This window comes from Tupaia chinensis, unplaced genomic scaffold (genome assembly GCF_000334495.1).
Source record: "Tupaia chinensis unplaced genomic scaffold, TupChi_1.0 Scaffold138517_1, whole genome shotgun sequence".
Taxonomy (NCBI): domain Eukaryota; kingdom Metazoa; phylum Chordata; class Mammalia; order Scandentia; family Tupaiidae; genus Tupaia; species Tupaia belangeri.
Genome location: NW_006198412.1, coordinates 2,593,727 through 2,616,816, shown reverse-complemented (window position 1 = coordinate 2,616,816; position 23,090 = coordinate 2,593,727). Strand labels below are relative to the sequence as shown.

Sequence of the window (23,090 nt, the reverse complement as noted above, 5' to 3'; positions counted from 1 at the left end):
CTCGTGAGAAAAATAACAAATCTGTGACGTGTGCAGTGAGAATGACAAATAGAGCGAACACTGAGCAGGTGACTGGCATATCAAGGAAACGGTGCTAAGTTTGTGAAGGAATTTGGAGTGCTTGGAGGAAGTAGGTAAGGAAAACAAAGGGCCTTGTATGCAAGTTAAAGAGTTTGAGCTTCACACAGAGATAAACAAGAACCAATAATACTTGCACATAGTTTTTAAAAACTCAAATTAGGGACCAGCAGATAGCATAATGGTTAGGTCACTAGACTCCCCCATAGTCAAGTGCAGTTTGGGTCCCGGATCTGGTGGCTTAAAATTCATGGCAGACACATGTGCGTGTGTGCCCAAGATCCTGAGAGGAGAATGGAGGAGAAGGGATTGCGGTGTGGCCATCCTCCCAGGGGGCAATTTCTCACTCTCCACCATCTCTGTCTCTGTCTGTCTTTCCAATGAGTGCACATGCCCTATATAAAAACTCTCTCTAAAACAAAACAAAACAAAAAAATTCAAATTACATGCCAGACGTGTGTGTGTGGGTGTGTCTAAAATCCTGAAAGGAAGGAGAGATGGAGGAGAATGAATTATGATGGCAGGACCATTCCCTCCTGGGGGCGCTTTCTCTTCTCACTCTCTGTCTATCTCTTTCTGGTGAATACACATATCCTTTAGGACATACATACAAAAATAAAATTATTTAGGACTTTTTCTTTTTTTTCTTTCTTTTTTTTTTTTTTTTTGAAAGGTTTTTGTTATAGGGTGCATGCGCTCGCCAGAAAGACAGAAAGCGAGAAATCATCCCCTGGTGGCGGGGTCGGGGGGGTGTCCCGCCACAATCTCTTCTCCTCCATTCTCCTCTTAGGATCCTGGGCATACACGCACATGTGCCCAGCATGAGTTTAAGCCACCCGGTCCAGGACTCGAACCGTGATTGACTACATGGGAGTCCAGGAACATAGCCATTATGCCAACTGCTGGTCCTGAAGGACCTTTTCTTAAAAAATTCAATCAAGGGACCAGCAGATGGTGTAGCGATTACATTGCTGGATTCCCACATAGCCAACCTCAGTTCGAGTCCTGGACCCAGTGACTTGAAACTCATATTAAGTGTGTGTACATGTGTGCCCAAGATTCTGGGAAGAGAATGGAAGAGAAGGGACTATGGCATGGCCATCCTAGCTGGGAGATGATTTCTTACTTTCCCTCTCACTATCTCTATCTCTCTCTCTTTCCAGTGAGCACATACAATTTAAGGCAAAAACCTGTTTAAAAAAAAAAAATCAAACCCATCCCTCATCACAGTCTCAATCTCCAATTTGAAGGAATTATTTTTAAAACTATTTCTGTTTGGGGGTCGTCTAAAGATTACATCCACATCCTGAAAACGTGCCTATATGGTGGTTTCTTTCTTTTTTCTTTCTTTTTTTTTGAGAATTTTTTTGCCTTAGGGTGTGTGTGCTTTCCAGGGAGAGAGAGACAGCGTCAGTGAGATGCAAAGTGATTTGACCATGCCAAAATCCTTTCTCCTCCATTTTTCTCCAGGAATCAAGGGCACCCAGCTGCCTGGTCTAGGACTTGAACCACAAGCGAGCCACAGGGGAGTCTAGCAATGTAACCACTATGCCACCTGCTGGTCCCTATGGCGGTTTCCTGATTCTTTAACTTTAGACATTACCTATCAACTTCTTATGGTAAAATATGAGGACTTAGTTGCCAGTGGATAACAGACTAATAGGTACTAGACTTGCCCATCTAGCAAAAATAACCATACAAAAAAATAATAATAACCATACAATTTGACAAAATATACGAACTGATTGTTTTCAAGCCTTGAACAACAGACAGTGTAGGACTGTGATCCTAGAAAGAAAAATATGTAAGGAAGAGCCATGATGAGCTAACTTTCTGCCTGAGAAGATTTTCCTTCCACAGTGTAAAGAAGCAGAGCCCAATGTGAGCTGAAGTGGTAGAGGATGGAGTTCTTGGCTGTGGAAGCAACTGGAATGTGAAGGGTAGGTGAGGGAGACGGGAGAGGGCTACACATGGTATGTGTCTATTGGGGGGGTGGAAGCAGAAGTCTGGGTAAGTATTCTCCATGGGCCTTAGTCAAGGAATAAGGTGCATACGTACTGCATGAGACTCTGCACTGCCTAGCCAAGATCACCTGTTACAGATCTGAGACTGGACAGTCATTCTAGGGATCCTGCGAAATGGGAGACACTAGAGAGTCACTCAGAGACGGGGAACTTCACTGAGAACCTCGGTTTTGCAGTGGTAATACTAGAAAGACCATACTTAGGAGTAGGGAATACACTCTAGGATAAAAAGTATGCCCTAGGACTAAATTTAAGACACAAATACAGGGCTGGCCCTGTAGCACAGTAAATTGGTGTTCACAAAGGAAGACTAATCCCACTTAGTTAACCAGGGTAAAAGTCCCAGCCCTGTGGGCTTGGAAAAACATGCTGGGCATACACATGCATACCTAGGATCCTAATGAGATGAAGAGTTGGAGGAAAAAAGATTGAAGAATAATCAGGCTCTGTTGTTGGTGGTGGTAGTGGGTGCTTTCTCTCTCCCTCTCAGGCTGTGCCTCTGTCAAAAAATAATAATAATAATAATAACCAGAAATAGATCTGGAACAAAGAATAAAATCAAACCTGAAAGGACCAAAAGGATGTGCTAGCAATTTAACTGCCTGCCAGAAGAAAACTTACCACCCTATAAAGGAAGACAAGAAAATCCAGTTTCCTTACAAAGAATCATCCACAAATTCTAGCATACAATCCAGAATTACTAGACATGTGAAGAAATAGAAAAATACAACCCATGGTCAAGAGGAAAAGGGGTAAATAGCTCTAAATGAAAATAAAAGTTCCTTTTGTGAAAATTGGAAAGGCACTAGGTGTATATTCTAGAAGAGCCATGGGAATCTATCCAATGGCCAACGGACTGAGCAGAAAGGACTGACCCAGGAAGAGACATTGAGTCTTATTAGCATAACCTCCTAATGGCTCTCCAGGAAGGTAATAAGAATTGGGGCTACATTTCTGCATATCTATAAGTTTTGTGGTTACATTAAAATCACAAAATGCAAAATGTCATAGCTTGGAAAAAAAAAAAGAACAAACCATAGATAGCATTCTACCTTCCCCCTCTCCTAGGACTCTAAGAGAGGAGGTGATTTTCCCAAAATCCCAGAGCCATTTCAAAGACGAACTGAAAATAGAACCAAGTATAATAACTTGCCTATATCATATGCCCTACCTATGACTACCTGTGCTAAAACAGAGCTTCTGAGATGACTCATTATGTGCATTTTTACAGAGGGAAGTCCCCAGCCCCAGCCTTGTGATAACACCAAGATGTCAGTTCATCCTTCCCCCACATAGGACATTGAATTTTCCAGTGAACTGTCAGATAGTGACAAAAGAGTGACAAGTCATCACAAACCAGACACTTGACACCCACACTGTAAGTGGTTGAGATGTAAAGTCTCTGACGTTGCATTTCTAGAAATGTGTGTGCTTCTAGTTCACATTCAAATTTGTGTAGCTGCTGCCCGGAAGCAACATGATGAGGTCATGACTGTGGCTTTGATCCAGGGTAGTGCCCAGTTATTATCACCAGAGGAGAAGGGGAGAAGGAAAATACATTTGCACTTGGCCCATGAGGTTGTTAGCAACAGACAGCAGCAATAATGGATCTCAGTGGATGAATCAAGCCCTCTTCCTGATCTTGGGACCAAACGCAAGGCATCCACAGTGTTTCCATAGATCCTTTTCCTTCTAAGGACAGCTATCCGCATGCCCCCCACCCCCATCCAATTCCTGGGCGGCTCCTACCTAGGCTTTTTCAGGAAGTTATTTCTGAGTACTGGGTGTATCGGAAAGTGAACATCCCTCCTGCAGAAGTAAGTTCCTTCCTAGTTCCTAAAGCTGATCAAATCTGAACTGTACATCTGCGAGTTGCGGGGGGGTTGTCGATCCAATTAGGTTTTTCTACCCTTCTCTAAGGCCTGCTGCGGCTGAACTTGATCCTGGTTCTCAGTGCAGTATGATAGGAGGACTGGAGAAGCCCAGAGGGGGTTGACCATGACCTCTAAGCCTCTTCCCTCCTCCATGGTACATGAAATTCTCCTGATGATTACAGAGAGAAAGAAGATGAGCTTTGCTAAGCACCTCCCACATGTCAGGTAGACAGCACGGGTTGTGTGTTCACTATCTCACTGAATCCGAACCACAGTCCTGCGAGGCAAGGATCACGCTCACCATTTTGACCAGTCAGGAAACGGAGGCTCTGTGGATATGTCTCTTCCTAAGGTCGTGCAACTTGTCACTTATGTGCAGGGACCTGAGTTACTTTGACCTCAGAGGTCATGATCCTCTGACACCTCAGCCTGCCTCTAGGAGCACAGGGAAGGTACACACTGGGAAGTTCAGAGTCCCGGGATTTGTAACTGAGTATATTCACAACACATACCTGGTGTAATAGGAAACAGTCTGGAAAAGTCAAAACCACGTTAATGAGAAGTGACAGCCAATCTTGATGTGTCTCCAAACCCCGTGTTATGAGATATGCAAATTTTTACAAACCAATCATGGCAGAAGAGCAGAAACCAGAACAAAAGTCTAGGGATGTACACGTGTGATTTGTGTGTGCGCATGTTTACACACTCACACATGGACATCTGTGTGAGCATGTGTGATGGCGGTTCCTTATACACACAAAGTGTGTGTGTGAGAAGATCTGTAGAAGCGTGCTTCTATAGGGAAAAATTTCATTTATTACATTGTGCAGTGCACGGAAACTGAAACGAAACCAAGAAAGTTCCTGTTTTTATTTACAAGAGATCTTCTTTTGGTGACTTGCAATAGGAACGGTTCTGTTTTCAAAACATTTATTTAAACATTGGCAGTGCATGAAGTGGCAAATTTTGAGTTTTTAGGAACCAATCAGAAAGACACATACATCATGACTTAGCCAGACGAGCAGTGGCTAAATTCTTGATAGGCCAAGTTCTCTGAACACTTATCTGGGGTCTGCATGTGTTAGGGCTAGGAGACCACACCTGCCCAGTGGGCTTTGGGAGGGGCTGGCCCAGGGGGAGAGGTCTGGAGGATTTCAAGCCAGAGGACCTTCATAATCTTTATCTGCTTCTTCCAGAACGCCCAGAACTCTTAGCAGGACCCAGGGGCAACCAATTTATTTTTAGAAAGTTCTTCAAGTCCTTAGTCAGTGTGCAAAGGCAAGACGAGATGAGCTAATTTACTGGCTTAGTCCACGCTGCTAGCATCCCCAGAGGGAATCCAAAAGGCTGGGATCACCTGATGAAAAGAGCCACTTGTCAAGGCCCGAGGCAAAGGTTTCTGTCTAAGGGCTCAGCAAGAAGGCCTCTGACAGAAGGGTACCTTGGCTCTTCCCCTCAACTCCCTAGGAAGCATGCTTCTGACCTACAGCAGGGCCTCTGTGACACTCCTCCGTGGGGAGGCTTCTTTTCTAGCCTATATCTCAGCAAAGAGGGGACTGCAAGTCTGTTCCCAGCTCCCATCCACTGGGAATCCAGCACCCAGCCCACATGGCCTCAGTCTACATTAGACACCCAACAAACAGCTGTTGAATAAATGAAGGCACTCACCCCTCCTTCCCGCTCTGCCCAACAGTAAGATTTCCAGAGATAACTCAAAAGACAATTTCCCCTTTTCTCCTGGTGAGCTGGACACTCAAGAAGAGAGATGTTCTAGATGGATCGAATTTCATTCAACAGATGTTTGAATGAAAGTTTGTACCCACCACATTGCACGTGTGGGTCTAGGTAGCAGAAAAACACAACTGAGTTGTGGAGATTGTGAGTTGCTGGCAGTTATCAATAATTGATCACAGCTTCTTACCTGCGGGACCAGAGGTGGCCTGAGAACTCTATCTCAGCAAAGTCCTCCAGGCAGCCCCTCCAGGGGACAGGAAGTGACCCTCAGGATGAAATGTTTGCCCTGGTAGGAGGTACGTGCACAGCCAGGTTTCTATACTAAGTTCTGTAAACAAGGCATGAACAAAAAGCTCTGGAAACTTCAACAGAGCATAAAACAAACACCTGGAAGGGCGGGTGATGGTGCTTTACTGCCTGCTTCACTGACGTAGGCCACCTGTCACACGGGTAGTGAGATCAGAACACTTTTCAGTTCAGGAAACCAGAAACCTCAGTCATCCCTAGAGAACCTCCATAACCAATGAGGTTCCAGTCCAAGGTCTTCTCTAAGGCAAGCGTCCCTCCTCTTGACATTTGGACCAGAAGTCCCTTCTCTCCCGTCCCTGGCATTCTAAGATGCAGGCTAGTGCACCCCTGTCTCCCTGTAACCCCCCTCTTCTCTCACACACAGGGTGACCACCACCTCCCATCCTCACTCTAGAACCGGTTTTGTCTTGGTGAACTGGTTGGGTGACTTCTTGACTTTCCTGAAACTTCTCTAGAGACTTATTTTCAGTCATTCTTCTCACCAGTAGAGCTCAGCCTCATCCAGAGAATGTGTCTGTGCTAGGGAGTCAAAGCTCCAGTAGCATCTTCAATCCTTGGAGTACGTATTTCTGGGCCCAAGGGCAGTGTGGACAGGCCACTGAGCATGGCAAAGAACATCTTTCCAAGGGATCTTGCATTAGCAGCAGAGAGCCAGGAGCAGGTGCAAACAGCGTTGTGTTGCACTTCCAACGCTGCTCCCAAACACTCCATTATCTTTGTCATTATCCCCAAACATTCCCAAAGCTCCTGGTCAGAGCGAGCCACAGGCTGGGCCTGGGGCATATGACTTCTGTGCAGGCAGCTGTGACAGCTGTGCCAGGGAAAGGGGCTGTCCACAAAAAGTGCCCAACACAACCCCTAGTACCTGAGCTCTGAGCTGCACTAACAACGCAGACATTCCTAAGATGACACAAGTTCTAGGAAGCGTACTGAAAAGATAAAAATAGGGCCAGCTCTGTGGTCTAGTGGTTAATGAACAGGATCTCACAGGGCCAGCCGTGGTTTGAATCTCAACCTCAGAGGCTTGAAAAACATGCCAGGTGCATATGTGTGCCCAAAATCCCAACGAGAACTAGAAGGGATTGTGGCATGACCATGCTCCATTAGGAGGTGCTGTCTCCCTCTCCCTCTTTCTCTCCGGCAGGTATACACACTCTCTGACTAAATAAATAAAGCTAAGTGGAATTAGTATTTGAATCAAGTATCAGTTTAACTTATTTATTTTTAAAAATATTTTCCTTAAAAAACTAAAATTGAGCCTTTTGGGCTCAAGAAGCAAGGAATTACTAGCTAACTTTTTCCATTTTTTAAAAAAAGGGCAGAAAAATCATTTTGTGCTTTAAAGAAAGATTACATTACAAATGCCAAGTGTGAAGCAATGCTTTAAAAATAGCATCCTACTGGAGTGATCTGGAGTTTTTGAATGATCTGAGAGAATCAGCTCGGGTAAACCTGATGAAACACAAGGTACTTTGCATCATTTTGTCTGCAACTGTGTCAATTCCCCAACTTACCCAAAACATCAGCTACACCCTCCCCTTCTCCCAATGTGGAGACCAGGCCATTTGGATCATGGCACAGGGTCAACAGTCAGAGTCACCTGTTGGGGAAATCCATGCTCACCTTTTTAAAAGAATCGTATCTAGGGACCAGCAGATGGCGGAATGGTTATGTCACTGGACTCCACGTAGTCAACTGCAAAACCAGTCCTGGACCTGGCAGCTTAAATCTCATGCCTGGTGCATGTGTGTGCGTGCCCAAGATCCTGAGAGGAGAAAGGAGGAAAAGGGATTGCGGCGTGGCCATCCCCCCGGGGGGGGGGTGATTTCTCACTCTCTGTCTCTCTCTCTCTCTCTCTCTCTGGCAAGCACATGGGCCCTATAGCAGAAACCTCCCTAAAATTAATTAATTAAAATAAATTTAAAAATCTTATCTTCCCACTGGGTCGATTCGGCAGTGCACATGTTCTCTAAAAATGACATTTAAAAGCTGATCTCTCAACATATCTTTCCCTGAGTTGATTACATACTTCAGGCCATAACTAAACCATTGCTTCTTCCAGGAAGTCTTCCTGAGTCCCCAGTTAAGTCGTGTTCCTGCTTTACACGCCCAGCTGTCACTCATCACATCAGTAACTCGGGTGGAACTAGCTACAAGCCTCACAAGGGCAGGGACGTGTCTGCTTGTCTCACCACGGCTCAGCCCAGTGCCTACGGCATGCCAGGTGTTCAAAATACTCTATGAATGCATGAATGGTTCCTAAGGACTCGGCACACTCCTCTAGCTTCCTAGGCATCAGGGTCACCATGGCCAGACACTGGGGTCAACTGGAACCCATGCCTTCCCACATCAACACATTTTCCCTCCCATGAAGAACAGAAGTGAACATTTGCTCAGATGGGCAGACCCCGGCATTCTTCTAGAACAGAGATGGACAAATTATGGCCCATGAAATGACATTCGTTCATATACATATTGTCGATGGCCGGCATGACAACACATTACAAGGACAAAGTTAAGTAGCAGCAAAAGCCATGGTGTGGCCCCCAAAGCCTGAAACACTTCCTATCTACCCTTTGCAAAAAGAATGCCGCACCAGGCTTTTGCACCCCGGAGCAGCTGAGCATCAGGGACTCGGGGACAACTAGAAGTGGAGACGGGGGCAACAGGAAGGTGGCAGAGAGGCTGTGATACAGGCCACCCGAGAGGGACAACGGCTCAAGCTGAGTCTGCAGGGCATGGGCCTGTCAGAAGAGGCCGTCTCAGCCCAGCAAGGAGCTCTAGAACCTTCCACATGCTGAGAACTGTGTGAGCTTGGCTAAGATGGACCTGGGCTGAGTCCTGCTCTCATGGTTTGCTGGTTATGCATAATCTTGGGTGGGTTTCCTTGCAGCCCTGAACTTCTGCTTATTCATTTGTAAGAGAGACACTGCCTACGCCACAAGGTTGTTTGAGCATTTGATGAAAGGAGCTACATAAAGGGACTCTCTCTAAGAGTTCATATATAGGACAGGGTTTGAGAACCTGGACTCTCAAGCTTCCAGCTGAGTTCTCACAAATGCAGGGTTCAAATACTGCTTCTCCCTCTTGTGAACTCTGGGGCCCTAGAAAGCACTTAGCCTAAATGCTGTCCTAAGGACTGAATGGCGTGAAGATGAAGTTTATCGAGATAAGAGATGGCTGTACAAAATTAAAAATAAGAGAAAGAAGAGACGCCAGTCCGCCTGCCTTCCCAGTTATGGTTTCTCCCTGTTGACTATGTGACTGACTCACAAGACATTCCTTCTCTGGATAATTCCAGGTTTGCAGTCTCCCTTAGCTTCCTACGGACTCAGTGGCCATCACTATCAGAAAGTTGCTCCAGACAGCTGCCGCTGAGGGACTTCCTCCTAATCCCGTCTCTTCCCCCATCTGCATAAGACCCTCCTGTTATCTTTGTCCAGTGTAAACTCTTCCAGAACAGCTCGCATGTATTGCAACCCTTTTACTAGTACAAAAGGCCCTTTTCAGGGTCGGCAGACATGCTGTCATTTCTATCTAGCCGTGCCGCTGGTGGGTCTGACTGCGCGCTCCAGGGGCTGGTCCTTATTTGATGTGAGCTTTGTGAGACTAATAAATTCCCTTGTTCCTTATAGCTTCTGCTTTACCGTTGTTCCTTTGGCTTGACAATGGCATCAGCCGGGAAACCCCCCAGCACAGCATGTTGCTCTTACTGCTAAATGGTCAAGCAGACCCCGATCCGTGGCAGGATTTCCTTCCATCCTTCCTCTGTGTGTCAGGAGAACAAACACAGCATCATGGAGAGAACATGGCACTCAGGAGTCACCTGCTTGCCCTGCTATCAACTTGTGCCATGACTTTGGGCAGCGGAAACAGCCTCTCTAAACTGCTAACACATTGCTAAGAAAATGCAGGAGCGGGTCTAGATTCTGCTTGTTTGTTTTTGTTTGTGTGTTTGTTCGTTTTTTAGATTTTTGCTATACGGGGTATGCGCTCACTGGAGAGACAGAAAGCAGGAAATCATCCTCCAGGGGGATGGTCATGCCACAATCCCTTCTCCTTCCATCATTTTGGGCATGCATGCACATGTGCCCGGCCTGAGTTTCAAGCCTCTGGGTCCAGGACTCGAATCACTGTTGACTACGTGGGAATCCAGTGGTCCCCAGCTGGTCTACATTTTGTTCTCAACTCTGCTGGTGATAATCTCTCAGGAACCTGGTAAAATATCCAGTTTCCCTAGTCCCTGCCTGTAAGATTCTGGTTCCAGAGGTCTGACATGGGCCCAGCTTGGAACTGGTCTTTTAATGAGGACTGTGGGAACTGGCAGATGATGTGGTAGTTAGGGTGCTAGATTCCCAATTGGTCAACTGCAGTTTGAGTCCCAGACCTAGCAGCTTGAAACACACTGGGCTCTTGTGCGTGTATGCCAAAAGTCCTGAGAGGAGAGTGGAGAAGAAGGGATTGTGGCTGGCCATTCCCTCTGAGATGGGGTGATTTCTTGCGTTCTGTCTCTCTGGCAGGCACACACACCCTATAGCAAAAATGTCTTTAAACAATTAAAACAGCAAGTAAATGAGTACTGTGGGTGATTCTTAATGTCAATCTAGTTTGGGAAATATGGCTCAATGAGCCATAAGGTCCTTCAGACCCACAATCCATGTTGTGTGTGTGTGTGTGTGTCCAGGTTGAAGTGATGGTCAATGGGCATGCCATTTCAGAAAGATTTAGTGAGGCTGTCAGCTCACCACTGCAGGAGCAATTTGATGCCCTGGCAGTCAGTTTGCAGGTGTCACCTGTTTGTGTCTCTTCTGACTCCTGCTTGCTTTTCTCCAGAAACCACTGCACTTTTGAAAGAGCCCTGGGCCAGGGCCTGCAGCTGCAGTCCCCTGTCGGCCTCTCAGGCTGTGCTTTCCTGAGGTTTTAGAAAACTCAGCAGGGTCAGGTCCTGACTGTGGAACCCAAGCCTGCTAACCTGGGTCTGATTCTCAGACCTGCCGATTATCAACTGCCTTCCTTAGGGCAAGTCACTTGACATGCCGGTATCTCTGTTTCATCATCTACAAATACCTAGGAGTAGAGTTGTCCTGAAACTTTGGGGAGATCACCCATAGCCTATTTTGTAAATGGTGAAACCACATAAACTCAGGGGACATGGCCATTTACATTCGGCACTATTTTCTAGTTATCTTGAAAGCTGCACCTGTGTCTTACCAAGTTTCTAGTGACTGAACCAAGTTTTTCTCGGACCCTTACCTTGTGCAGATGCAAATATTTCAACATCTGGACAGTCCTGTAAGTTATTATTATTATTATCCTGCCTGTTTTCTATGTTATCAGCAAAGGCCTAACACCCCCAGGGCCTGACTGCACAGTCTTGGGGTCTGTTGAGACAGGGAAAATTCACAGGAGAAGAGTAAAGATGACTGCAGAGACTTAGGGGAGCAGAGCTTTCCTGGGCTTGGGATGAACTGGGACTGTATAAGATGTCAATTGTGTGTTTGCGTATCTCTATTGCCTTTGTAATCACGAATGTGTGTTTTGTGTACATATGAAGCATGTGTGTACACTGTCTGACTTTCTAGGGCAATGCAGAGTATAAGTTGAGCATTCCTAACTTGGAAATTTAAAATCTAAAACACTGAAGGCTGACATAATGCCACGATTGGAAAATTCCACACCTGACCTCGTGTGACAAGTTACAGTCAAAATGCTGCAACACAAAAATATGGTATAAAACTAACTTTGGACTATGTGTACAAGGTATATATGGAACATGAAAGAATTTCCTGTTTAGACTTGAGTCTCGTTCCCCAGTATTTCATTATATACATGCAAATATTCCAAAATCCACACAAATCCAAAATCAGAAACAATTCTAGGCCAAACTTCTCAGGAAAGTGATAATGAACCTGCACGTATTCCCTAGTAGATGCTGGCGTTAGACTCGCTAACTAAACTGAAGCCTAAGCACAAAAAATGTGCAAGGCTGTGGTTTTGACTGTGACTGTCCTCAAGTGGTGGCTGCAGGCCCTGGGGGTCACTAGGGAAGAGCATGGGTGAGTGGGCCTGGTCACAGATGTGCCACACCTCCATGTTCCCCAGCCTCCTGCCCTTTCCCTTTACCTCTGTCCTCCCACACACATTATTCCTTATGCTAAGCCTGGACAGATATTGATGAGCCAAAGACTGTCTGAGCTGAAGACATCCTGGAGATGTATAATCCTTCCTCCTTCTACAGAGCAGGAAACTAAATCCCAAGGTGACGTGATTAGTGCAGGTCACACAGCCAGGTGTCGATATTCATTTCTCATTTATGCATGGACAAACATTTGTTGACTTCCTGTCATGCTCCTTGAACTGCGCACTGGAGAGGATACCAATCGATTGGGAGTCAGAGAACACTTGTTTAGGAAGTGACATTTAAGCCATCGCTTATCTGAAGGGTGGATAAGAAAGAGATAGAGATAATAGGAGGGTCTTATGCAGATGGGGGAAGGAACAGGATGGGTGAAAGTCCATTAGCAGGTAACTAGTAGATTGAAAGAGAAGTCCCACTAGGGGAAACTAGAAGGGCCTCATATAGAAGGGCCCATACACACACACACACACACACACACAGCATGTTTTTCATGCCATCAGGACCAGGACTCAAACCACAGTCAGGGGACCAGCAGATGGCATAATGTGTACATCACTGGACTCCCACATAGTCAATCGCAGTTCGAGGTCCAGACCTGGCGACTTAAAACTCACACTGGACTCATGTGCATGTGTGCCCAAAATATCAAGAATGGAGGAGAAGGGATTATGGTATGGTCATCTCCTGTGGTGTGACTTCTCCCTGTCTCTCTGTCTCTCCAGCAAACACACATGCCTTGTAACAAAAATCTCTCAATTATAACAGACTAAACCTCACCAAGAAAATAAATATTGTAGGCTGAACACAAACAGAACAATAGAATATCAGTGGTGCAATAAATTAGAAAAAATAGCTTTATTTTGAAATGTTTAAAGTTTTGGCATTACGCAAGTCAGCAAAATATCCGTAGACTGTTCTATTTATGTGCTGAAGTGTTTGATCTCTACTTTGAAGGGCCCCAAGGTCTGAAAGAGCTCCTTGTATTCAAGGGTGATAGGGAGAGGCACTCAGTAAGAATGAGGAATAGGTAGAACCTACTCTTACAGGGACTGTGAACGTTCTCCTGCATGCATGGAGACCTTGGAGCAGGGTGGTGAATAGTTCCATTTCAGAGAAGAGACTAGGAAGAGCAGATGTAGAGAAGTAAATTCTGATCAGTTTCTCCCTGCGCCGTTACAGGCAGCACCTCATTTAAGCCTCACAACAACCCTCCAAGAGTGTTACGGCATAGAGTGGTGATTGGATGGTCCTCAGAAATTCATGTGTTGAAACTTGATTATATTATTGTCTTGGAAAGGTATTAGATAAAAACTGAATTCCTTCATGGGGTCCCAGGGTGAGGCCTCTGGGTATCATGATATCATTACGGCAGGGTCTCTATGAGTTACAGCAGGTATGTGTGCAGAGAGAATGAGATCAGAGGCAGAGAGAAAGCTGCCTGGATAAAGACCACAATCTGCTATGCTAAAAGTTTGCCTTCTGCCATTTTGTGATGTTCTTGGACTTCCCAGTCACTAGAATTAAGAGTTATTAAACACCATTTCATTTTAATTCACAACTTCGGATATTCACGTTAGCGATGCACCGGCAGACTAAGACAGAACGTGTCCTCCTTTCCCAGCTCCTCTGAGAAGTCAAGGCTTGCCTAGAGACCACTCACCTGCTGAGCTGTGGAGCAGGTGCCCCACACCCCTGCTCTTGCCTACTAAGGCCTACTGTTCTTTTTTAACAAACTATCTTCACTTGATGCTCATCATCTCCCACATACACATCAGCCCCCGGCAACAGAACTCTGTCCCCCTCCACTCTCTGCACCTACCTTTACAAAGTCACAGGGGCCTGCTTCGTCCATTCTCTGGTCTGTACCACCCTTCAGAACTACCAAGTACTCCCCCCTTGGCTCCCGGCACACAGTACTCTCCAGTTCTCCACCTGCCTCTTGGCTACTCCTTCTCAGCCTTCTCTGACTTTTCCTCCTTTGCTAGTTCTCTGTGGATAGATACTTCTCAAGGGAGCTGCCCTGGGCTGACTCTGGCTTGCTTGAGTACTTTGACTATATAGCAGAGGGTCCAGTTATCACTTCTCATTGTGATTGCCGGTTGCCCACCCCTAGCCCTCACCCCCGTATAGCACAATACTGGCCTGACCAAGGCTCCAGAACCTCCTACCCATTTTTCTACTATTGGTTTATGACACCACTATCTGTCCCAATTTCCCAATTTCCCACTGTGGAAGCTTACTCCCATACCCTGCCCCATCACACCCCATTATTCTCACATTCAATTAGTCCTAAGTCCTCCAATATTATCTTTAAATCCTTTTCCAGTCTTTCTTTCTCATCCCTATGGCCACTCCCCTAATTTAGGTCCTCATCCATCTCCTTGGAAAGGAGTATCAGGTTCTAGGAGTAAAACTAGGATGGCTTATTATAACAGCAAGCTTCAGACTCCCTCAGGGACCTCAGGCACCTTTCCAGACATAAAATGTCATCTCATCGCAGGAGTGACTAAGAAGAGCCTGTCTTCCCAACCTGCATAAGCCACTGAGTGTGGGTATGTGCTAATCCCTTTCTTTGTCCTCCTCTCACCCAATATGGCACTTCCCTCTCCAAAGGGACCCATCCCTGCTTACTCATCCCTCACCACATACATACACAACTTGCGCTTAATGTGGCAGACTGATTCTAAGATGGTTTCAAAAGCCTACGCCTTTGAGGATTTATATCTTGTACCAGCCTCTCTCTTGAATGTAGGCAGGCCTGATGATTCCTTCTACAAAGGTGACAGGACACCATTACCATAATTAGACTACATAAACTTGTAATCTCTGTCTTGCTAGAAGACTCTCTATTGCCTTCTTAGCTTGCATGATACAATGAAGCAAATGGCCACTTTGGAAGACTCCATGTGCAAGAAACTGAGGTAGAGCCCTGGCTGAGGAGCTAAGACCTTCAGTGCAATAACCTGCAAGGAACTGAATTCTATCAGCAACCATGTAAGTGAGCTTAGAAGTAGAGTCTTCCACAGTCAAGCCTCAGATGAGACTCAGCCCTGGCCAACTCTAAGCCCTGCAGCCTTCTAAGACACCCAGGACCCAGCTAAGCCACACTCTGATTCCTGACCCTCAGAATCTGTGAGATAATAAATATGTGTGCTTTAGGTGCTAGGTTTATGCTGATTTGTTATGTTGTGATAGGAAATGAATACACTTGTCATCATATCCCCTGTATGAACAAGTGGAGGTGAGTTTTTGCTGCTCTCTGCAGCAGTAGCCAACAAACTCTCTGGACCAGGCCACTTAACAGGTCTCTCCTGCACACCTTCCCCAAACCAACTTCTCTATCATTGTATTTTCTCTTCTTAGAATATCTGCCTCCCTTTCTCAGCCTGCAAAATCCCTTTTATCTGTTCTAGGCTAGCTGAAATGATAATTCCATGAAGCCCTCTGAGACTGACCCCTCTTTGGGATTTTATGGCTCACTGTGTGTCCACCCTATACCAGCCACGGGGTCCTGTGCTGCCTGCTCTGAGATCTTGCTCACCACTCAGTGCCCCATGTCTCATCGTTTTGACCCGGGGCCTCCTGTGTCATAGGATGTAATAATGTGTGCTGAATGGATGAGCAGTTCACACCCGCCCAACACACCTCTGCCAGGACCACCATGGACAGCAAGGAGCTATGTGAGCAGGAGACAAGGACTTGTTGTCCCACCGAGGGCCGTGTGTTATCGCATGATATTTATGTAAGTGAGCGGAGGACTACGCCAAAGGAGAGCTGATCTGAATGAATGAAAGGCCCTTTTGTTGTGCTCAGAGCCAGGATGGTTTTGGATAAGCAAGTAACCTGCAAAAGGACAAAGGAGGGGGGAGAAGGAGGAGGGCAACAGAGAGCAGAGAGCCAATGAGACAGTGTGAACTGAAGACCCCCGAGGTGACTCTGACCAGAAGTCTCCACTGGAGGGGAGGCCCAGAACAAAGAATGTCTACTGTTTAATTTGAAGTCGTTGGCATTGCTGTTAGGGTTGCCAGATTTAGGGGAAAGGAGGAGGGGTGGAGATATAAGAAAAAATAATCCATTGTTTATCTGAAATTCAAAGCTAACTGGGCATCCTGGATATTATCTGGCAATCCTGATTGCTATGATATAAATCTCTCCTCCTATAAATGTTCAGTCAGGTCTATAATTAACTGTGCCTTGTACAATTTAGGGTGCTGTGGAATTATGGGAGAGACTCTGAGACCACAGAGGCACAGAACAGGAACTAGATGTACCATAAACTGAACAAATGCCACGGAATCAAGACTTTGGAGGCAGAGGTGACCACAAAAGGTGACCACAAATGGGGAAGTCTTAGGAAGGGCTTGGAACTTTCCAAAGGCCAAGAGCAGGGCTCGAAGCAACCTTATCTAGGCAATCTTACCTAGAACTCGATAAGGGCAGAGAACAGCTGACACTTTATATAGAGAACACCTGGTGAACGCTGACTGGACTGACAGGAACCTGCCCTCTTCCTAGCCATGTCTTACCTCTCCTGGGAGAGTTTTGGGTTAACTCCACAGTAGAGCAGTGAAGTTTGTTGTTGTTGTTGTTGTTGTTTTTTGTTTGTTTGTTTTGCTATAGGGCATGTGTGCTTGCCAAAGAGACGAAATGCTAGAAATCACCTTTCAAGGGGATGGACACACTGCAATCCTTTCTCCTCCATTTTCCTCTTGAAATTTTGGCCATGCACACACACACACACACACACACACACACACACACATACACGGCATGAGTTTTAAGCTACCGGGTCCAGGACTTGAACCATGATCAATTACATGGGAGTTCAGTGAAATAACTATTATGTTACTTGTTGATCCTGAGTAGTGAAGTTGTTTTTTTTTGGGGGTGGGGGGGTGGGGGGGAGAGGTTTTTGCTATAGGGCATGTGCACTCGCCAGAAAGACACAGAGAGACAGACAGACAGAAAGCGAGAAATCACCCCCAAGGGGGGATGGCCACGCTGCAATCCTTTCTCCTCCAGTCTCCTCTTGGGATCTTGGGCACACACGCACACGCACCCAGTGTGAGTTTAAGCCGCCGGGTCTGGGACTCAAACCACAGTCACCTACATGGGAGTCGAGGGACATAGCCATTATGCTAACTGCTGGTCCCACTGAGTAGTTAGGTTCTTAACCCAAGGCTGGGGGCGGCACGAAGGTCTTGTGGGGAAGGCACATTGACAGCCTCAAAAGGGTTGCAACAGGCCCCATGAGGCTCACAGAAACACATGCTACAAATCTGCATATTCCTTGGCAGAGGTGCCGGGTTTTTCACCAGGTCCATGAGAACCTTTGACGTGAAGAGTGTGTGCATATGTGTGGTGATGGTGGAAGGAGGTGTCGATCAGGGCACCCCCCCATCAGGGGTAAGGCAGATCTGGGTGAGGAAACTCTGGCTGGCCACCATGTGAGCAGGAATTGGCTCAAAGAGCAGCCTCCTCCACACCTCAGCACTGCTAGCTTTAAGGCCTGGCAGCTCCTCTAGAGCTGGATCTTTTAGGGAACCAGCCTGTTGATACTATGTCCAGTCATGGTAAAAGGCTCCCAGTGAAGTATCAAGTCTACCCACTGAGAGATTTAGGACCCTAGCCCCAGGGCCCCCCTTACAGCTGAGTGCACCCAGAGAGACAGGCCGAAGCCCAAACTCTGCAGCCTCGAGTGTGAGGGCCTGTCCAAAGGACAGGCCCTCAACTTCAAGCCTCATCTCCAGGCACTCCTGACTCCATCTACGCCATGATAATCCAGTTTGCCCACATGGGCCTCTCCATCTTCTCTTCACACACTAGCAATATCCATCCACACCTCACACCTTTGCATGTGTGATGGTTTGAAGACACCACCACACATTCTCAAATACGCTCCCTTAACAAAGTAGATCCTGATCCTCTTCCCCTTGAGTGTGGGCTGGACTTTGGGACTCCCTTCTAACAAATAGAATAGCACAGAAATGACAATGTGTAACTTTTGAGACTGTCATAAACGGCACTGTGGTCTCCTGTTTGTTCTACCTCTATCTCTCCCTCTTTATATTATTTTCTCATAATTCACCCTAGTGTCAGCTGACACATCTTGAAAACACTTGAGAAACCCACAGAGAGGCCCATGTGGTGAGGAGCTGAGGCCTCTTACCAGCAGCCATCCAGGAACACAGGCTTCTGCTGCTGCCCAGTGAGAGGGCTTGGACGCACGTTCTCCAGCCTCAGTCAGGTCTTCAGATGACTCTAGACTGGACGACACCTCAACATCAATCTAAGCACATGGCCTGGGCCAGGCCACTAAGAAAGCCACCTCTGACCCACGGAAATGTGAGATAATAAATGTTGGTTGTTCTAAGCTGCCATGTTTAAGGGTGCTATGGTTGGATGATGGTTTGTCTCCCATAGGTTCATGTTCTGAAAGCTTGGTCAGTGTGATGGATTTGGGAGGTTGTGAGACCTTTGAAGAATGAGGCCCAATCAGAAGACACCATTCAATCAGCTGGGGGTGTGGGAGAGCCAAACAGAGGAAGTGGTAGCTCTGTTTCCTCTCTCTTTTCACATGCCAGCCCCACACCATCGGACTTATCAGCCAGCAGAATCACAAGGCAAATAAATATCTAAAAAAAACACCTATTCTTTATGAATCATCTAGTCTCAGATATTTCTGTTTAACAACATAATTTCAAGCTAATTCAAGGGGTAGTTTATTCTACATCAAAAGATAACTAATATACACATGCATTTTCCTGGCCTTAAGTAGTCCTTGTTGTCTATCTGGAAAGCTTTTCCTCATCTTTCAAAACAGCATGCAATTGCCACCTTCCCCGCATCATGTTAGTTCAGTTGTATTACCCAGTTGTGTTAACCATGCAGTCCAAGAACCATAGTTTCTGATGAGTCAGCTGAGGCTCTACAAAGTTAAATGGCTTCCCCAAGAACATGGAAATAATATAGTCAAAATCTACTGCAAATAGAAAGCTTTCATTCAATAACATGGGTGAATCTTACAAACATCCTATTGAATAAAAAAATAAATTATACAAGAATGAAATTACAATTTTATTTGTTTGAAAATAGGCAAAATGAAACTACAATGTCTAGAGATACATGCACAGGTGATAAAACTAAAAGGAAAAGGATAAAAAGCTATCCTAAACGTCAGGACAGAAGTATCTTAGGAGGTGACACCAGCAGATGGCATAATGCTTATGTCACTGGACTCCCATGGAGTTGACTGTGGTTCGAGTCCCAGAACTGGTGGCTTAAAACACACCAGGCACATGTGCATGCATTTCCAAACTCCTGAAAGGAGAATGGAGGGGAAGGGATTGTGATGTGGCCATCCCCTCTTGGGGGGCGGGGGGAGGTGTGATTTCTTGCTTTCTGTCTTTTTCTGTCTTTCTAGTAAGTGCATGCACACTATTGCAAAAATATCTCTCAAAAATAAATAAATAAATAAATTCCCTTTAAAAGGCTCATTCATTGGGCCAGCAGGTGGAATGGAGTTTAAAGCACTAGATTTCATATGGTCAACTTTATTGTCCGAGCCCTGGACCTGACCACTTGAAAATCATGCTGGGTGCATGTACGTACCTGCCCAACATCATGAGCATTTTGGAGACTCCTGAAACTAGAGGAGAAGGTATTGTGGCATGGCCAACCCCTACCCCCAAGTCAGGGTGATCTCTCACTCTCTCTCCTTCTGTCTCTCTCTGGTGAGCACGTGTCCAATAGCAAAAACAAACAAACAAACAAATAACAAAAGAGAAGGAAGGAAGAAAGCACTCATTCATTTGGATCGCCTAGTGCAGAGTCAGTGGGTATTCAGAGATGGAGCATAACCCTTTCAGCTATGGGCTGAGAGATCCTTTTGCCCACAAGGCACAGCAGCACATGGCCTTCTTCATTTCTCAGTTTATCTTTCTCTTATTTGATAGGGGTTTCAAAGCATAGATCTTGGTTCTATGAAGGTGGATCAGGAGCTTGCTGAAGGAGCAAACGCAATGGGCAAGACTCCAGCCCCACAACAGCTGCAGCCCAGCTGCTCCGCTTCGACCTACTTCACATACTGGACAGCCACGGGAGGTTTCATTTAAAGAAGAAAGTTGTGTGTTTTTTTTGTTTTATTTTTGTTTGTTTGTTTTTTGTTTTTTGTTTTTTTTTTTAATTTATTGGAGTTTCTTTATTGAGCCAGTGGCATACAGGGGGACTCATGTCTCTCAAAACCCAGCAGCCTGGAATAAAAAGAGAAAGGAGCTTATATAGGCCAAACATGCACAATCATGTCTGGGATGATGTGAGGATTTACAAGGACAAAGAGCAGTGGGCTTGAAAGGGTAGGAGGTAGGCTTTTACAATGTGAAAGCAAAAGCACATTACAGAAGCAAGAAAAAGCAGGTAAACAGGTTAATCATCCTAAGGTGATTAAGGATGGGGAATGAAGCAGGAGGACTCCATCTTGGAGAAGTGCCTCCATTATGAACTGTTAAATTCTTATGACTAGAAACCTCCCCTCTCCTCTTTTGTCTAAGAGTAAACAGAGTTTTTTGTTTGTTTTTTTAAGGTTTATTTATTTGTTTATTTATTTATTGTGAGAAAAAGACAAAGTGCATAACTCCATCAGGGCCTTCATACCACAATTCATTCCTGGCCTGAAACAGCCTGGATCACAGGCATGCACACCGCTGGATGTAGAAGGAGGCCACAGGGTGCAAACCCAGAACCTTCTTGTGTACGTTACTGTTGTGCTACTGTGTGGATTTTGACAAATGGGTTTTGATGTTAAAAGAAAAATGTCTACAATTTGGAAGTTATCAATTCTCCCTTAAGTAATAGATACAGGTCTGCAGCACAAGATGGAGTTACTGCAGGTCCTGAAGTGGGGTCTGCAGCCTGTCAGTGCCATGGTGGCCTCCGCAGAGACTTACGAATTTTTTTCTGGACAAATGGTGTGAAGGTTGATACATCACTGGGAGGAGATAAACATGGAAACAAAACTATAATGATAAGAAGTGATTTTGGGGGGGCTGTCACCAAAGGGCTCCATATACTACTGAAACGAATGGCCAAAACACATTCTGGGATGTGGATGGAAGTATGGGGCCTCCTGAATGGCATCACTGACTTCACTCTGACTGATGGTCCTCCAACCACAAAACCATCCTGCTCATAAATTCATCTGGATGAGCCAGAAATTCAACATGAGTAGTACTCCAGAACAATATGCACCTTATTCCACCACTAGGAGGAAGATTCAGGAGTGGGTCCTACCTTCACCATCATGGAAGAATTTAAACATTTAAAATATGGGGCATTTCATGGAATTGCACTGTATTGTTCATCATTAACTTGATTAAAATTGTTTGGCTAAAAAACAGCTAAAAAAATAATAAAATGTACAAAAAAGAAAGTACAGTTGGTATCCATGGGTTCCTCATCCTCAGATTCAACTAACTACAGATACAGCCAGGCCACAATTGTTATGAAATCAGGGAAGATTTGGCTCCTTAAAAAAGAGGCTGAAGACATTTATCTGTACATTTACCTGTTACATCTGCTGTTGTTACGATAATGTTTAAGTAATCTAGAGAGGATTTAAAGCATGCGGTGGATGTATGCAGGCCAAATGTGCGTGTCATCTTATATAAGGGACTTGAGCATCCATCCATATACTTTGGTCTGGGGCAAGGATGGGCCCTGGAATCAATCCTCTGTAAATCCTAAGGAAAAGAAAATTACTTTTCTTCTTTAAAAAAAATTCTCTGTTTAAGGGGCCAGCAGGCAGCATGGTGATTGAGGTGCTGGACACTCCCACATGGCCGACTACAGTTTGAGACCTAGACCTGGTGGCTGGCTTGCTTTCTCTCTTTCTGTCTCTCTGGTCAAATTAAAATAACTGAATGAATAAATAAAAATAAATAAATAATTGTGAAAAAAAAATCTATCTTAAAAAACAAGTCTCTGTTCCATGGGTTTAGGTGGTGGTACAGTGGTAAAATGAAATGCTGTACAAGGCTGACCTACAGGGGAAGGTTTCAGGTTCATGTCTACAGGCCTCCTGGTGTAGCAGATGCATACGTGCCCATCATCCAGAGCTGGCTCAAGCTGAGGCTGGATCACGGTGTCAAGACCCTGTTGGAGGTGATTCTCTGTCTCTCTCTTACTCATGGAGAAATTGAATAAATAAAAAAGTTAGAAAAAAAAAGAATATCAGAAAAAAAATCTCTATTCCAAATACCTTCCTTCAGGCCTCTTTGGAACTGAGACCCTAAGATCTTGAGGGTTTTTTTTCCCACCCCTCAGCCCTATTGCTCCCAACTACACCCTTTGCACTTCTTTGCTCAGGCAATAATAGAAGGGTGTGTGTGGGGAGGTGGGGGCAGGGTGTGGATCACCTAAGGCCACTTCCTTGGGGCCTGCGACCCAATTCCAACAGGGCTGGCTCACCCAGTGGTCTTCTTTCGGGAAGCATGGCTTCCAGCAGGTGGAGTCTGGATGGGGGCCACAGCTAGCCCAAAGGAGAAAAGGGTCAGAGCTAGTCGCAGCCACTACAGTCTGGATTCCATGAGGCTGAACCATGTGCTGCTAGGTCCGATGTCTCTGTTCTAGTCTGTTGCAGAGCCTCTGGGAGTCTCCAGCTCAGACCTCTGGCTTCCCCTGGGACCTGTTGGCTCCCAGAGCTGCTGACATAGGAGTACTTCAACATCAGGCTGCCTGAGCCCTGCCAGCATGAGCCCAGCACAGTGAGGGCCAGTCATGTGACTCTGCCACAAGCCAAGCTCAGGGAGCCAGAATGGAAGAGGTTGTGCTCTGTAAGGCTGCCCAGTGGGGTGGAAATGCGGATCGGAGCTTACTGACTGGCCAGCCCCAGCCAGCTGCTCACCTCTGAGACACCAGTCCATTGTGTGACTCTGA

General features: G+C 45.8%; 1 pseudogene; it reads left to right on the top strand.

Moving 5' to 3' along the window:
- Window positions 1-19,883: 19,883 nt before the first annotated feature.
- On the top strand, window positions 19,884-21,939 carry LOC102496352 (NADH dehydrogenase [ubiquinone] 1 alpha subcomplex subunit 12-like; annotated as a pseudogene).
- The last annotated feature ends 1,151 nt before the right edge of the window (window positions 21,940-23,090 follow it).